This window comes from Trichosurus vulpecula, chromosome 5 (genome assembly GCF_011100635.1).
Source record: "Trichosurus vulpecula isolate mTriVul1 chromosome 5, mTriVul1.pri, whole genome shotgun sequence".
In the NCBI taxonomy this organism is placed as follows: Eukaryota; Metazoa; Chordata; class Mammalia; order Diprotodontia; family Phalangeridae; genus Trichosurus; species Trichosurus vulpecula.
In genome coordinates, this window is record NC_050577.1 from 266,581,396 (window position 1) to 266,595,321 (window position 13,926).

Genomic DNA, 13,926 nt, shown 5'->3' on the forward strand with positions numbered 1-13,926 from the left:
ATGAAAAATGCTATCCACTTCCAGAGAAAGAACTGATGGAGTCTGAATGCACATCGAAACATACAATATTTCACTTTATTTTTTTCAGTGGTTTTTTTGGTGGGGGGTCTGTGTTTTCTTTCACAACATGACTAATATGGAAATATGGTTGGCATGATTACACATGTATTACCTATATCAAATTGTTTACCATCTCAGGGAAAGGGGAGAGGAGGGAGGAAGAGAATTTGGAACTCAAAATTTAAAAAAACCCAAAACTTGTTTTTGCATGTAATTGAGAAAAAATAACAAAATATTTTTTTTTTTAAAAGAGTCTGCAAGGACCTAGATGAATGTCCTGGGGTTAAGGGATTTGGCTGGATAGAACTGCCAGGGATCCAGAAGGATAAGTTTTGGGACTTTCCTGAGGGGGAAGTAATAGCAGTACCAGACCATTATGAAGTATTTCATCTTGGGAATTTATCCACTTGTAGGGTATGTTGGTCCACCCTGGCACCTGAGGAATATAATGAGGGATGAACTTTAGTGTCATGGATCTAGGCCTAGGGCCCTGAGGATGAACCTTTAATGGAGGGGACTCTCCTTTAGAAGGAAGACTTAATGGGAATGTGACTCACAGTTTTTTCCATTGTTCTTGACTACAGTCTCAGCCTGTGGGTCCCTCACGATGTCTCTCCAGTCAATTGTGTCCATGTGACAAAGTCTGTCATTCCTTTCAATGTAAACACCCCCAGCCAGGATCTCTGGAGGGAAAGATTGGTAGGGTGGAATTGAAATCTCCAGGACCAAATTGAGTTGCTTGCCAGAGGTCTTCTACACACATCTATCCTGGCTTTGAGATTATATTTGAAAGGATACAGGGGTGTAGAGTAGATGGTTTTGGGTAAAAGAGGCCCAAATTGCAAAGAAGAGCATAGGGGATAGGGAATGAGTCTGAAGCACCTCTTGTTTCCCCAGACACCTGTTCTAGATCTGGTTTAGCCAGTAGAAGAAGGCAGAGCAAGGGAGAGGCTGGAAGATTCAGCAGACTGAACTTTTGTACTCCTCCACCTCCAGACTCTCTTGCCTATTTTTCAACTGACTGGAGCAAGGAAGTAGGAGGAGAGACTGAGGGCAGGAGAGAAGTGAGCCAAGTCATATTTAACCAGCATGCTTTTCCCTAGGGGGATAAATACAAGAAATCAGGACTGTGGTTTGGGAAGTCAGAGAACTAGTAGGAAAAATCAGAGTAAACATAGTACAACAACCCCAAATGTAAAGGAATTGGCAGAGGCAGAGGCTCAAGACAAGATCTTAGCTCTAACTCCCCTCATCCCCTGCAAATGCCTTTGTTCCTCCCTATGGACCCTGTACAGAGGGCTTGTGGTAGTCAGTTTGGTAGTTAGTAGATAGTTATTTGAGTTATTAAGAGTAGAAGAAAGAATGGTTGATTATTAGAATGAACAGAGATGGGAAGAGGGGTGAAGAGATGAATGGGTAGCTATCAATGAGTGGCCAGTAGTCAACTGGAAAGGCTAGTGGGCTGGTCAAAGAGGTCAGTATACTCCTTAGAGGTGGTCAGTGGACTAGTTAGTCATTACCTGTGAGCTGATTGAGGCAGAGCTGGCATAGGGCATAGCCAGAGTTGGTGTTATAGTTGAGCAAGACAAAGATGGAAAACTTCCCATCATAGACCTGGGCTCCTCTTATCAGATGAAGGTTGGGGAGTGACAGATCTCAAATTTGTTCATGGTGATTAGGACATATCCTATTACCTCCCGGATCCTTTATGTTGGGACATAGAAGCATGGGTGAAAAGGAGTGAATATATATCAAACACAGTCTCATACTCCTTTCCTCTAATCACAGAAGCAAGACAAAGAGGTTTGGGGTGGGGAAGAGAGGGGACATTCCAAGTCTTCCAGGTTCTCCATTCTGGAGGGGGAAGCTTGAATTTGGAGATCATTTTCTGACCCTTTACCTCTGAGAGTCAGGATGTTAAGAACCAGATGAGACATGATTATCCTGGTGCCCAATGCTGCCTTCTCCTGAGCTACTTGATCTAAAGGGTTCCCTCCTCCTAATACTCTGCTCTCAGGAGCTCCATTTCTCAACCTGATAATCTACAAAGGGCTCCCTCCTCCTCCTGTTTCCCCCCTCCCGCCAATTCTTGTCCTCTTTATAGATACAATTCTTTTACCAAGGAGGGAATGTAGAGGACAGGTCCTAAGAGAGAAGTGGGGTTTTCCACAGGGAGAAAAAAGGGGAACCAGGAGAAAGTTGGGGATAATGTTCCCTGCTCCCAGAGAAGTCAAGGCTATATCTCAGCTAGAGAATGGAAGGAATGAAAGAAAAAGAACCTGCAGGAAGGAGCGAGGTCAAGTTGTGCTGTGTAAGCACAATTTCCAGGTTTCCCGTCACCACCTTACATGGCCCAGAGAGCTGATGCAGGATCTTGTTCCGGCTTTCCAGATTGCCGGTAACATGCAATCCTTGACGTGCTATTGGGAGAGGAATGAGAAGGGCTGAGAATTTGGGGATCCCCCTATAGTACCATCCCAATACAAGACTCCTCTTCTTCTCACTAGGGACAGGATTCTAGTGGGAGTCAGATGTCAGATTGGATAAGAGGAAGAGACAGGGTAGGCTAAGGCATATTGATATTCTGTGCCCTTATATTCAGTGGAGGGAAATAGACATGGAAACATCTTACCACAGGCATGAAGACTAAGAGGTTAACCAAGCCTAAACTATTATTTCAGAGTTTTGTTTTGTTTTTCTCTTCAGGTGGCTGGTTTTCCCCTGGTGGATGGAGGAGGGGGCAGAGAGCAATAGCTTTGCTCCATCTCCTTACCCCCTTCTTCCCCAGGGTCCTTGAAATAAAGCTCCCTTTGGGGCAGACACACAGCTTGTGTCCACTGGGGATGACAAAGGGTGGGGCAGAGAAGTGGGAGTAGTACCCAGAGCCACAGCCCAATCCACAATGAGTTGATTTTGTCTAAGATAAGGGGGCAGCCCTTCCTTTCCCCCAGCCTTCTCTTGCTCCCCCTTCAAGGCCTAGGCTCAGAGAGTGACCTCACTGGAGGGAAAAGAGAATGGTCTCTAGCAGCTTTGTCTTTTCAGCTGGGAGAAGATAAGATACAAGACCCCCATAAATCTCTCCAATGCTCCTGCTCCTCCTTCTAATCCCTCCAATCCGTCATCCAATATTGACTCCATTTTTATTGTACTCTATTCCCCCACCCCAAATCTTGGTATTCTGCATCTCCCTCCCCCCATCATTTCTGCATTTTTTCATCAAGGGCAAAAAATGACTGGGATGATTAACAGGAAGGAAACTTCTCCATAATATCATTTTTTAAAAATCAAATTTAATTTTCAGCTCCAAATTCTTTCCCTTCCACCTCCCTCTCTTCCCCATTGAGAAAGTAAGAAAAACAAAACCCATTACAAACATGTATAATCAAATAAAACTAATTCCAACGTTAGCCATGTCATATATGTATATGCATACATATGTGTATATGTTTGCATACATCTATATCTGCACTCTGAGTCCATCACCCCTCTTATCTGGAGGTGTGATGTTTCATCATGAGCCTTCTGGAATTGTGGTTAGTCGTTTGTTGTTTAGAGTTCCTAAGTCTTTCAAAGATGTTTATCTTTACAGTATTATGGTATAAATTGTTCAAGTAGTTTTGCTCAATTCACTTTGGCTCATTTCACATGAATATTTCCAAGTTTCTCTGAAACCATCCCTCTTTGTAATTTCTTATAGCACAATAGTACTGTCACACTCATATGCCATAAATCGTTCAGTCATTTCCCAGTTGATGGGCACCCTTAGGTTTTCCAATTCTTTGTCACCATGAAAAGAGCTGTTATAAATAGTTTTATACATATTAATCCTATGCCTCTTTCTTTGATCTGAATAGAGACTAAAAGTCATATCATTGGGTCAAAGGAATTCCAAATTGCCTTCTAGAATGATGAGAGTAGGGGCAGCTGGGTGGCGCAGTGAGTAGAGCACCTGCCCTGGAGTCAGGAGGACCTGAGTTCAAATCTGGCCTCAGACACTTGACACACTAGCTGTGTGACCTTGGGCAAGTCACTTAACCCCAATTGTCCTGTCTTTCCCCATCCAAAAAAAAAAAAAAGAAAAAATAAAATAGAATGACTAGAGTGCTAGGCCTATTCACAGTTCTGCCAGCAGTACAATAACATACCTGTTTTCCTACAGTACCTCCAGCATTTGCAATTTTCCTTTTCAAATCTGCTGATCTGATGGGTGTTAGGTGGTACCTCAGGGTTATTTTGATTTGCATTTCTCTATCAGTGATTGAGAACATTTTTTATTTGGATATTGATAGTTTGGATTTCCTCTGAAAACTGTCTATTCATATACTTTGACCATTTGTCAATTCAGAAATAGCTCGTATTCTTATAAATTTGTCTTAGTTCCCTATATATTTAAGAAATGAGATCTTTATCAGAGAAATGATGGAAAGATTTTTTTCCCAGTTTCCTGTTTTTCTTCTAATTTTAGCTACATTGGTTTTGTTTGTGCAAAAGATATAAAATTCTATATATTCAAAACTGTCCATTATACTTTCTGTGAACCTCTCCATCTCTTGTTTGGTCATGAACTCTTCCCTTTTCCATAGATCTGACTAATAATTTCTTCCATGCTCCTCTACTTTGTTTATGATGTCATTTTTTATATTTAAGGCATGTAACCATTTGAAGTTTGTCTTGATATATGGTATGAGATGTTGGTCTTTTACCTAGTTTATGTCACACTAATTTCTATTTTTCCCAAAAGTTTTTGTTGAATAGTGAGTTCTTGACACAATAAATGGGATCCAACTCTATTTCTTACCCAGTACCAAATTGTTTTGATGGTCACAACTTTGAGTAGTTTAAAATCTGATACTAGTAAGCCCCCTTCCTTCCCACTTTTACTTCATTAATTCTTTTGATACTATTTACCTTTTGTTTCTCCAGATAAATTTTGTTATTTTTTTCTGAGCTCTATAAAGTAATCCTTTAGTATTTTGATTGGTATGGTACTGAACAAATAATTTAAGTAGTATTGTCATTTTTATTATATTGTTTCAATCTACCCAAAGAAATGACTATTTCCCCAATTATTTAGATCTGTCTTTTTTTTTACATTTAAGTTTATTGTTTAGTTATTTTTAGCATTCTTTTCTTTTTAAATTTTGAGTTACAAATTCTCCCCTTCCCTCCTACCCCCTTCCCCTCCCACTGAGATGGCAAACAATATAATATCAATTATACATGAGAAATGTGCAGAACATATTTCCATATTAGGTATGTTGTTTTTTAAGTGAGAAAATTATGCTTCAGTTTGCACTCAGAATTCATCAGTTCTCTCTCTCTGGAGGTGGATAGCTTTTTTTTCACCATGAATCCTTTGGATAATTATATTGTCATTTCTGTCTTTATATGTGTAAAGAATGTTTTGTAATTGTGTTCATATATTTCCTATTTGTGTATTAGCAGATAGAATCTCAAGTGTTTTGTGTTATCTGTAGTTATTTTAAATGGATAGTCTCTAAACTCTTCCTTCTGGGTTTGTTGGCAATATACAGAAATTCTGGCGATTTGTGTGCATTTATCTTATATCCTGTGTCTTTGCTAAAGTTTTTCATTACTATTCATTTTTAGTTGATTCACTAAGGTTCTCAAGGTAAACTATTAGATCGTTATATTTATACTTCTTCTTTCCTGTTTATTCCTTCCATTTCTTTTTCTTGGCTTATTATCATAGGTAGTATTCCTAGCACTATAGTGAATAGTAATAGTGATAATGAACATCCTTACTGTACCACCAATCTTTTTAGAAAGACTTTAATTTATCCCTATTATAGATAATGCTGTCTCTTGATTGTAGATAAATAATATTGTTCTTTTTCAGGAAAATTACCCATGATTTCTAGTGTTTTTTTTTTAATCAGGAATGAGTGTTGTATCTTGTCCAAAGCTTTTGCTGCATCTATTAATATAATCATGTGACTTTTATTGTTCTTGTTATTAATATTGTCAATTATGTTTATAGTTTTCCTAATTTTGAATCAGCCCTACAGTCCTGGTAGAAATCTAGCCTGGTCATAGCATTTCATCTCTGTGGTATGTAGTTATAATCTTCATGCTAATATTTTATTTAAAAATTTTGCATAAATATTCATCACAGATATAGGTCTATAGTTTCGCCTCTCCGTTTTGACTCTGTCTAGTTGGGTATCAAGACCATATTTGTGTTACAGAAGGACTTTGGTAGGACTCTTTCTCTTCCTCTTTTTTTTTTCAAACAGTTTAGTATTAGAATTAATTGTTCTTTAAATTACAGGTACAAATCACTTGTAAATCCATTTCTGGATCCAGTTCTAGAACCAACCTGGTTCTAAGTTTTTGTTTTTGTTTCCTATCTTAGTTCATTTATAGATTGTTCAATTTCTTTTTGTAATACAGAATATTTTATTTCTTGTTAATAGAAATGTATATTTCTGTAAATAATCATCCATTTCACTTAAATTATCAGTTTTATAGGCATATTTTGGGGCAAAAATGTCCTAATAATTTATTTCTTATTCATAGGTTATAAGTTCACCTTTTTAATTTTTTTGTATTGGCAATTTGGTTTTCTCCTTTAAAAAAATAAATCAAGTTAGCTTATCAATTTTATCAGGTCTTTTTTTCATAAAACAAACTTCTAGTTTTATGTGGGGTTTTTGCTTTTAATTTTGTTATTTTCCTTTGATTTTCAGGATTTATATTTTGGTGTTTAATTGGGCATTTTTAATTCAGTGGGTTCCTAGTTTTTTACCTGCATGTCCAATTCTTTGATCTGCTCTTCTTCTCTTTTATTGATTAAAGTGTTTAGAGATATAATTTTTCTCTTTAGCTCTGGTTTGGCTGGATTGTTGTCATTAACTTAATGAAATAATTGATTGTATCTATAATTTGTTGTTTGATTCATTCATTCTTTAGGATTAAGATATTTAGTTTACAATTAATTTTTAATCTTCTTTTTAAAGGCCCTTCATCGAATATAATTTTTATTGCATTATGGTCTGAAAAAGATGCATTTAACATTTCTTTTTTGTATTTGTTTGTGAAGTTTTTATGCCTTGATCAATTTTTGTAAAGTTGCCATATACAGATGAGCATTTCTTCTCCCATTTAATACTTCAATTCCAATTCACTAGTCCAGAAGTCTATCATATCTAACTTTTCTAAAATTCTATTCAGGTTCTTAATCTCTTTTTTAAAATTAGATTTATTTAGTTCTAATAAGGGAAAATTGAAGTTCCCCACTGTTAGAAATTTAGTGTCTAATTCTCCCTGTAACTCATTCAACTTTTCCTATAAGAATTCATACACACCTGTGTTTAGTATCAATGTTGTCTGTAGTACCATTCGGCAAAAGTGTGTATCTTTCTGTTTCAAGTGTGTTTCTTTTAAACAACATATAGTTGGATTCTAGTTTCTAATCCATTCTATCTTCTTCCATTTTATAGCTGAGCTCATACCATTCATATTCACAGTTATGAGTACTAATTTTGTATTTCCCTCCATTGTGTTCTGTTAAACATTTTCTTCTGTTTTCTGCCTCCTCTTCAAATATTTGTTTTATTTCTGACCAATTCTTTTCTTAGTTTACCCTTCTCTCTGTCTATGCAAAACTGGCCTGAAAAAAATGACTCACTGTGACATTTTCTTGTATTTCTGCCATAGGATATAGTCTCATACATTTTCTCAATTTTTGTTCAAGACATTTGGTGGGGGGATCTAGGCTGTACTTGCTAATCTATCATTTTAACTCTGCCTCCTCCTTTCTGCCAATAGTACTGTTTGGGGGACAAAAAGGCTTCATTCAAGAGCTTTCCAGCACAGGCCACTCCTAGACTAAAGAAGGGAGAATGAGCTGTATTGGGGGCACATGAGGAAATTGAGCATGTGTGTCTTTCCACTTGGTGCCCATAGGTTGGAGAAACTGGAACAAATTATGATATAGAAATGTTATGGAATATGATTTTAATGTAAGAAATGATGAACAATTCAAGGTATCTCTGACCCCTTGATCTCTGGTCCCCTCCCTTTTCCAGTGGATTAAAGTCTGTGTTGGGAGTAGAAGCAGAGATACCACCTGTTTGCAACTACTTGGGGGCTCTGCCAGCTCATTAGGAAGCAGGCATGAAGGCATGTGGGGAATGGGAGCCACGGAACCCCCTCTGGCCAGCTCCATACCAGGCCTGATCCCTTGACAGATCCCCACCCCACTCTCCTGGTCAGGTTTCCATTACTGAGAAGGGGGAAGGGAGATGGGATGGAGATCAGCATGAACCCAGGAATCAACATTGTCATTTTGGAGGGGACAAGAAGGAAGGCTGAGAACGGCATTGCTTCTGTCTGAGAGATGACTCATACACCATCAGGTTAAAACTGTCTCTGCCTCCTTGCTAACAGGATGCCCCTTCATCAGAGCCCTCCCCCATGCCCATGAAGCAAAGACTTGTGTGTCTGTGTGCAGAGATGTTCTTGAAAATATGTCTCTGAGAGCAGTATGAGTTAGAAAGCTAGTCTCAGAGGAAGGAAGAGCTAGGTTCAAGTCCAGCCTGAGACTTGTCACCTTGGACAAGTCACCTTGGCAGTTCTTTAAGATTATAAATGGCAGAAGATTTCTGAGCTGCATCAGCAGAGAGAGAATCTTGTCACTCCTATAGGAATGAAACCACAGTGAGAGAGAGAGAGAGAGAGAGAGAGAGAGAGAGAGAGAGAGAGAGAGAGGAGTTAGTGATAATGTATGGTGTACTTGCCCCTGCCCTACTTCTTTTCTCAAAGCTCCATCCCACTCCAAGAATGCATTTAATTTTTTATCTCTGTACATTGCCTTGGGCTACCGTGTTAAAGGATATCCCCCAATATCTCTATCCCCAATCACTCCAAAAATAGAATCACATTAAAATATATAAGTTTATGGATTGTTGTGTGCTTGGGGAGTGGGGGTAGAGAATTGGAAGTCATTGTCTCCTGCCGGCTGGAGTAAAATCCATCTTACACAAAACAGGAGAACAAAGGTCAGTAGAAGGGGGAGGGATGGTGAGCAAGAAGAGAAGACCAATAGCCTTTGGGAGGTTGTTAATCACAGGCCCTCTTAGGAAGACAGTATTGTAGAACGGGAAGAGGCTATTCTCCCTCACTCCCCTCTCAATGTAGACCTCAACTCCAAAATCCCCCAATGCCTCACCAGGGCTAGGACAAAGAGAGCATAGTGTGACTCAGACAAGGCTAGATGCCCAGAGGCTGAAAATCCAGATAAAAAGAGGCCTGGCCAATGCCTCATCCCCTCCCCCAGGAAACAGACTAGAGGCTAGAAGTCTTGGTTTCCTGACTGATAACTTCTCAGATTTCCAGAGTCAAAAGGAGATGAAGATACTGTCACCCCTTTCCTGCAACCACTACCCCTTATACCAGACCCCTCCTCCATTCTTCCAGCTGGGAATGTTCATAATTTAAAGTCTCAGAGGATAAATTTAGACCCAGCAACTGTGGGGAAAACACAGGTGGTTTCCTTACTCCTACACCCTTCACCCCTGCTGTGGGTGGGACACAAAATTCACCAAGCCCCGAACTGGGATCTTGGGGGCTGGGGCAGGGGTGGGGGGGATGGCATCAAAATACCTAATTCTTTGATCTCAAATCCCACTAGCACTCTCAGTTATCAAAGATCCTCAAGAAAAGGGCTGGGTGGGGGGGTGGGGGGGGAGCAGTTTTTCCTGAACTGTCTCCTGAATTTTTTTTCCATAAGGGAAGACTCTCTAGGTCTATGCCTCCTTTTCCTTCATATCTGGAATGCACTCAAGGAAAAGTTTAGTGGCATTCAGATTTACTAATGTCTACATTTGATAGGAGGGGTGGAAGAAAGCAGAAGGGAGTGTTGTGTGGAGCTTTTTTTTCTCACCTAATAACCTGGACTAATAATCCTGTGGCTAATCTGTGCCCAGCCTGCCTCTCCCCTCCCCCTCACAAATAAGCAGGGAAGGGGAGGGGCTCCCATGGATTCAATTAGCGTCTCTATGTTGATGATTCTAAAATCTACTTTCCAGCCCTAATCTCTTTGCTGACTTCTAGTATGGCATCTCTAACTGCTTATTGAACATCTCAAACTGGATGTTCCATAGACATCTGAAACTCAACATATACTAAACTGAACTGATCTTCCCCTCCCCCCACTTCCCTAATTACTATTGAGAGCACCACCGTGCTCCCAGTCACCCAGGTTCAAAACCTAGGTGCCATCCTAGACTACTCCTCTCATCCTCCATAGCCAATCTATTACCTAATCCTGTTACTTTCCTAACATTTCTCCCCTAAACCTTCTTATGTCCCCGCCACCTGATACAGGCCTTTATCACCTCCCTTCTGGACGACAGCAATTGCGTGTTGGTTGGGCTCCCCGACTAGTCTCTTCCCAGTCCTTTCTGTCCTCCACCCCCTGCCAAAATAATCTTCCTAAAGTACACCTGTGATCGTGTCACTTCCACCCCCTCCCCACCCCCCCACCCCCAGTGGCTCCCTACCACCTCCAGGATCAAATCCTCCATTTGGCATTCAAAGCCCTTCATAACCCTCTCTCCCTCTTCCTCTCCAGGCTTCTTACACTTTACACCCTACTAAGTACTCTGGAACCCAGTTATACTCGCCTCTTTGATGTTCCTTGAACAAGACACTCCATCTCCTGACTCCTAGAATCTTTGCTGGCTGTTGCCCATGCCTGGAATGATCTCCCTTCTAATAATCTCCATCTCTTGGCTTCCCTAGTTTATTTAAAATCCCACTTTCTGGAAGCCTTTCCCGATCCCCCTTAATTCTAAGGCCTTCTTTCTGTTGATTACCGTATGTAGCGTGTTTGTATATGGTTGGCACGTTGCCCTCCCCTCCCCCATTAGACTGTAAGCTCCAGGAGAACCGGGACTGTCTTTTATCTTTGTAGGTGCTTTCTTAGCACAGTGCTCTTAACAAGTGTTTATCGACTAACGGATTGACAGAAGGAGGGCGGGGGTGGAGGGTTGGGGGAAGATCCAGCCGTCCAAGCTTTATGTGCTTCAGAGGGGGGACCACTCCGAGAGAACCGGGTTGGGACTTCAGGCACTGTCCCCCCGATTTCAGGGATCGCAAGCCCCAGGTTCCCTCCGCACACCAAATCCCGGATCCTCCCTGTGCTCTGGACTCCCAGCGGCACCCAGCTTCCCCTGTCCCGCAGCCTCCACTTACCCGCTTGCGAGCTGCCCACCTCCGAACCCCTGGCCAAGTGGAGGAGCCAGCCCAATACCTGCAGCTCCAGTAACCCCTTCCTTGCTGCTGGATGCTGGGTCAGGGGGCCCAGGCTGGGGCTCTGAGGTTAAAGATATAAAGACTGAGAAAGCCACCTGAGCTGCAGAGGGAGAAGGAGGCGGAGGTCATAGTCTGTTCAGGTAGCAAACACGCAATGTTATGGGATCTAGAGTTGGATCTGAGGCTAGAAAGGAAGGGAAGGAGGGGTGCATACACGTGTGGGAAGTGGAGTGAGTCACCGCAGCTCTCGGACTCGCTATAGCTGGAAGCACTTCTTACTTTAGTAGGCTTCAAGTTCAATTTTGCCCAAATCTCAGCCTCTCCACCCGGCTCGTGCTCAGTCACCCTACACTGTGCACTCCCCTTACGAGGGCCCCGAGTTCATGGGCCAGTCTGTGGGAACCCATTGCTCCGGCCAATCAGAGCGACCGAGGGGCTCACCCTCATTTTTCCGCAGAAGAGGGGTGAAGAAAATCCCTAAGACTGCCCCACCCACAATCACCTCCCCCCCTCCCTCCCCGCCCCGGTCTTATCTGCGGGCTGGTATTATGTAAATTACCCTCCTCCCCATCCTTCCAACTTCCCAGCCAGGATGGTCCATTTTGATGTTTTTTAATCCCTCTCCTTTGCGGGTGGAGTCTGGGAGGAATCCTCACCTTCCGCCTTCACCTGCCTCCCTAGGGAATTGAGGCCTCACTACTGAGCCTTCCCCGCCCGCAGGATTCTGAGCCTCTCCCGGGCTCCGTGAAATTGCGCTGTCTCTGGACGCTTCCCCCCTCCAAACCTGGCGCCTGCGCGGCCTCCCAGGAGAATTTGAGTAGGGTTGGGGGTTCCAGTGTGGGAACCCACCCCAGGCCCGCCCCATTCCCACTCTGAGGCAGAGAAGGGAAAGTAGGGGAGGGGCAGACCCAGCCGAGCAAGGGTGGGGCCAAGTCTTAGGGCCCTTGTTGCTTCCTGCACCTCCTCTACCCCCCCTCTTCTGCCCCCCACGGCCGATCTAAAGGACAGCTGCCTCTCCCCTACCCAGTTATGAATTCGCCGAATTGTCCCAGAGCTTCATTCAGTGCCTTCTTTCTTGGGGAGAGGGGATAAGGGGGCCTCAGATCAGCTACACTGGTTGGTTCCCTATATTCTATCATGAGTGCCATCGTTCTAGTACAAACAAGATTTCATTCCCACTCGGACAGTTAAAAGAGTCTCTGGACCTCTTTCCTGTGTCCGCGTCTCTTCCTGCAATCTTTCCTTGTAAATAGATGTCATTCCTATTATTTACTCATCTTTGGTGTCTCCTGTAATGTCCAAACTTCAATCAATCAAAAACATTTTTAAAACACCTACTATGTGTTAGCCATTGAGCTAGAGATTAGGCATAGGAAGACAGAATTGACACAGGTTCTCCCTCCAGGAGATTGTATTCTACTTAGAAGACTTTTCACATAGAAGTAAATGTTCACATTTTGCATGTTCACAGAGAAGTAAATACAGTGATTTCCAAGGAGCTGATTGAGAAATCAGGAAAGGGCTCTTGAGGAAGGCAGTACTATAGCTTTGAAGGGTCTCCAAAGGGAAGAGGTAAGGGTGAGACCATGCAAAGGCATGGAGGAGAAGATATTGTATATAAGGAATAGCAATTGGCTGGAATGTAACATGCCTTAGATGGAGTAAAGTGTAATTAGCCTGGAAAGATAGAGTGGAACCAATCTATAAAAGGCTTTAAGTGCCAAAAAAAGCTTGGATTTGATCTTAAAGGTAGTAGCAGACCCCTGAAGCTTTTTGAACATTGGAGTGAGTCAGGTCTATGCTTTGTGAATATCACTGCGGCAGCTGTGTGGAGGATTTATTGGAGAGGGGAGAAACTTGAAGGAAGAAAATCTAGTTAGGAGATTCACAGGTGTCCAGGCAAGAGGTGATGAGGTCCTAAACTAAGATAGTTGTGGTGCAAATGGAGAGAAGAGGTGGGATATGAGGGATGGAAGTATGAAAGATAGCCAGCAGCTACAAACGCTAGAGGAGGGGGTCTTTGCATCTAGAATAAGTACAAATAAACAGAGTGGAAGCCCTGGGCTGCATACTGACCTTGGGAAGTCTCAGTGGGAACAGATCACACATTCCTTTGGTTAAGGAAACCCCATGATAGACAAAAGACTACTTGGCATAGTAAATATAATATATAAATATAATCCAATGGGGAAAAAACTGATCTTTAATGAAATAGAGGACTTTTAAATTGTGCTGTTGAAAAAACACTAGGAAGGAAAGGAAAGAATATACTTTTCCCCCTCATAATACACTCTTTTGAGGTGCAAGGAAATCATATAAATTATATTAAAATGAAGAAAAGTTTATGAAGAGTGAACATCACTTGAACATCATTTTCATCTGAACTAGATAAAGGAATGTTGAACACAGAGATACAGAGACAGAGAGAGATTGGTTTACGTATATATTAAATTCTAAAGGGTTTAGGACAAACTCTTAAGAAGGAAGGTATAGTTGGAAAGGGAATCACTACGAGTAGAAGAAACTTCAACTGAAGATGATGGATATTTTATTTTTTTTAATTTATTTTTTATTTTTATTTTACAG

At 41.7% G+C, this 13,926-nt stretch overlaps 1 long non-coding RNA gene across 1 annotated transcript; it reads right to left on the bottom strand.

The window, feature by feature from the left end:
• Positions 1-301: 301 nt before the first annotated feature.
• LOC118851903 lies at positions 302-11,475 on the bottom strand. Its single transcript, XR_005010510.1, has 3 exons — positions 11,281-11,475; positions 618-743; positions 302-496 (listed from the first exon to the last, which is right to left on the bottom strand). It is a non-coding gene; the product is annotated as an uncharacterized LOC118851903 (long non-coding RNA).
• Between the last annotated feature and the right edge of the window lie 2,451 nt (positions 11,476-13,926).